This window comes from Orycteropus afer, unplaced genomic scaffold, assembly GCF_000298275.1.
Source record: "Orycteropus afer afer isolate SDZICR_OR568_19922 unplaced genomic scaffold, OryAfe1.0 scaffold00063, whole genome shotgun sequence".
Taxonomy (NCBI): Eukaryota; Metazoa; Chordata; class Mammalia; order Tubulidentata; family Orycteropodidae; genus Orycteropus; species Orycteropus afer.
The window spans coordinates 2,293,402-2,297,643 of NW_006921650.1; the positions used below are offsets into that span (position 1 = coordinate 2,293,402).

The following is a 4,242-nucleotide window of genomic DNA, read 5'->3' on the forward strand; positions in this document are numbered from 1 at the left end:
CACTGTTTCCATGTATTTAACAATTTTTCAGGAAAGTATTTGTCCCTCAAATGTGCAATATTTTCTCTGTATCTAATTTTAGAATCTCTCTTTAGGATCTTTGAAATTATCCTCCCAAGGAAGATGGCCACTGAACCACTGGATCATGCAATAATCAGTGTTTCCAATCACCATGTCCTTACAGGGCCATACCATTGTGTGCATCAATGCTGTTAAATTCAATAGTGACATCATGGTAACTTTTGGCACCTTCTTTGTTTTCTTTATGAACCCTTTCTGGACAGTATTGATAAGCAAGGCCATAATCTACCAACTACACATGGCCCAGATTCTTACAGCTCAAGAGATTGGAGTCCTTGATATCTCCATGCACATATTCATGATCGTGGATATATTCCAGAACACCCAGGATTTTTAAGCTTAGTTGCAAGATAGTTTTCTGAGAAAATCTTTTGGCATTTGCTTCATATCCTTTCTGCAGATCACTTCCAAAGCAATACATTACCATAAAATGGTAACTTTTCCCATTTTTGTCATGTAGACCAGACTCCCAAAACATAGGAATGTCCAGGTACTCCAGTTATGTGTATCAATCTGTTTCTGAATTTGCTCTGTTTTAGCAGCTTGTTGGTTGAACTTTAATTAAGTAAAAAGAGATTCAGATAATATTTCTGCATATGTATTTGCAGGCAGTATGAAAATATTCATATGCAGTATAAGGGTAACAAGAGGCAAATTTAGGATAACTTCTTAAAATTTTCTTTTTAATGATGAATGCAACACCATTCCTCTTCCATTTGTCATTTCTCATGTATTCAATCTGTATGCTAAGTGAATAATCCAAGAAGGTGGACTATATGAAAAAGAATGCAGCATCAGGATTGGAGGAAGACTCATTAACAACCTACAATATGTAGATAACACAACCTTGCTTGCTGAAAGTGAAGAAGATCAGAGACTATAGCCTTCAGTATGAATTCCACTCAACATAAAGAAACAAAAATCTTCACAATTGGACCAAACAGTAACCTGAGAAGTGCAGAAAAAAAGTGAAGTTGTCAAGGATTTCATTTTACTTTGATCCATAATTAACACCCATGGAAGCAGCACTCAAGAAATGAAACGAGGTATTGCATTGGGCAGATCTACTGCAAAAGACCTCTTTAAAGTGTTAGAGCAAATACGTCACTTCAAAGTCTAAGGTGAACCTGACCAAGTGATGGTATTTCCAATAGCCTAGAGGCATGTGAGAGCTGGACAATGAATAAGGAAGATTGCAGAAGAATTGATGCTTTTGAGTTGTGATGTTAGTGAAGAATATTGACTGTGTCATGGACGGCTAGAAGAATGAACAAATCTGTCTTGGAGGAAATACAGCCAGAATGTGTTTTAGAAAAGACAATGGCCAGACTTTGTCTCTCATACTTTGGTCATATTATCAGAAGTGACCAGTCCCTGGAGAAAGATACCATGTTTGGTAAAGTAGGAGGTCAGTGAAAAAGGGAAGACCCTCAATGAGATGGACTGACAAAGAGGCTATGATGATGGGCTCAAGTAGGGCAATGATTGTGAGGATGGAGCCGGACCAGGCAGTGTTTTGTTCTGTTGTACCGGCATCAGAACCAACCGTAGGGCACCTAACAACAGTATGAAAGTTTAGCAATTTAAACCCACCAGCTACTTGGAGGGAGAAGGATGTGGCAGTTTGCTTCCAAAAAGATTACAGCTTTGGAAACCCTATGTGGCAGTTCTAGGCTGTCCTACAAGGGTTGCTATGAGTTGGGGTCAGCTCCGTGGTAATAGTATTTTGTTTTATTTTTAATAAAATAAAATAAACAAAAACAACAAGCTTTATGAACAATTTCAGGATATAGGCAATCAAGAAGCATGGATTAAACAGAGGTCTAGAACATCAAATAGAACTCCCAGGTCTTTTGTCCACACATCAGACATGTACTCTTTGGTCCAAAACAATAGATAAGGTTTGCAGGTAAGGGTTTATTTTATTTATTTATTTATTTTAAATTTTTTATTGTAGCTTGGGTGAAAAGCTTACAAAGCAAATTAATTTTTGATTAAAAAGTTTTACACATTTTGTTTCATGACATTGATTGCAATCCTCACAGTGTAACAGCCCTCATTCTACATCCTCCCTGTGGTCCCCGTTTCCACTCATCCTTCTTGCCTGCCTTCTGAGCTTTGTTTTTGAGCTAATGCTGCCCTTTTGGTTTCATATGATTTATTGTTCTGAGTAGTGCATTTCTCCCTGGTCTTACTATTCACTTTATAGGCCTACTGGTTGGCTGAAAGTTGATCCACGGTGGTGAGTTCAGTTCCAGGCTTGATGTATGTCCAAGGGCCATAATCATGGGAGATCCATTAGTCTCCATGAGATCTTATTTTAGGATTTCGAGTTTTTGTCCACATTTTTCTCCTGCTCTATCCAGGACCTTCTATTGTTATGTCAACAAAGCTGTTAGAACTGGTAAGCAGGAACCATCTAGTTCTTCTGGTTTCAGGGTAGTGGAGACTGAAGTTTGCATGGTCCATCAGTCCTTGTGTCTTTGATTTTTCTTTACTCGCCTTTGCTCCAGATAGGGAGAGACCAACTGTTGCCTCGTAGATAGCTGCTTGCAAGCTGGTTTGCCTCACATTGCATGAGTATTTTAGTTACACAACATCTCCATTTGATACGCCAGAGAGTTGTACAGCTTAAGTGATATTCTTCAGGGGATCATGCCTCATAAGTCCATAGATTCTGGATTTATTTACTGAAAACTTATCCTTAGCAAGGACATGCTGCCAATGCATCTAAAGATAAAAATTCTTCCTTATAGCAAATATTGCTATTCTATTTACTTGGAGTTCAAGTTGACAAGGAGATTAAACTGCGTTAACCTTTTTCTTTTCCTCTGGGGTCATTTTCCTCAACACCCTAAAACTAAGTAAATGGATTATAGACCAGCTGTTTTAATACTTTCATTCTCAGGAAGCACTAAAGAAAAGAGAAAATCAATCCCTCTCATTTAGCTCCCCATTCTCTTACCCCTAATTCCCACCAGATGTGATTTATAGTAGATGCATAGTCAGTGGTTTGGCTCCTCAGGTAACTTCTATCCCATATTATGGAAAACTGAGAGAGTAAGGGTGGCTCTCAAGAGCTAATTTTTTTTTTTTTTTAATTTTATTGTGGAAAACGTATATAACAAACCATTTGCCATTTTTTTTTTTTTAAATTGTGCTTTGGGTAAAAATTTATGAAGCAGAATTGTTTTACATTCAACAGTTCATGTACATTTGATTTCACTGCCTGATTACAATCCAGAACCATAAAAAACTCTTCTCTCTTCTCTGCCCTGTGACTTTCCCTTCCTGTGCCCTTTTTATATATGCATTCCTGTCTGTCCAGTTTTCCCTCTATTTTTGCCATTTTCAATTGTACAATTCAGTAACACCATTCACATTTACCATACTGTGCAACCACCACCACAATCCATTTTCAAATGTCTTCTATAACCACCAAATAGAAACTCAACAGCCCTTAACTAATAACTCCCTACGGCTCCCTCCACCCAGCTCCTGGTAACCACTAATCAACTTTTTCTTGTATGTATTTACCTATTCTAGATATTTTACCTAAGTGGATCATACAATATTTATCCTTTTGTGTCTAATTTGTTTATCTATATTGTAGCATGTATCAAAACTTCATTTCTCTTTATGGCTGAATGTATAGACCACATTTTGCTTAGCCATTCATTTGTTGATGGACACTTGGGTTGTGTCTGCCTTATGGCTGTTCTGAATAATGCTGCAATGAACATTGGTATACAGTGTCTGTGTGTATTCCTGCTTCCAATTCTTTTGGATATATACCTAGGAGTGGAATTGCTGGCAATAAGGAGCTGCCAAACTGCTTTCCACAGCAGCTGCACCATTTTACAATCCCATCAGCAATACCTGAGGGTTCCAATTTCTCCACCTATTAGGCAACACTTGTTATTTTCTGATAATAGACATCCTAGCGGGTGTGAAGTGGCATCTCATTGTGGTTCTGATTGGCCTTTCCTAATGGGTAATGATTTTGAGCATCTTTTCATGTCCTTATTGCTCATTTGTGTATCTTCTTTGGAGAAAAGTCTATTCAAGTCTTTTGTCCATTTGTTAATTGGATATTTGACATTTTGTTGTTGAAATATAGGAATTCTTTGTATATTCTAGATATAAAATTCTTACCAGGTA

The 4,242-nt window shown here is 37.5% G+C and overlaps 1 pseudogene; it reads right to left on the reverse strand.

The window, feature by feature from the left end:
• The window catches only part of LOC103196184, a 114,638-nt pseudogene extending 113,930 nt beyond the window's left edge, over positions 1–708 (reverse strand).
• Positions 709–4,242: the final 3,534 nt, after the last annotated feature.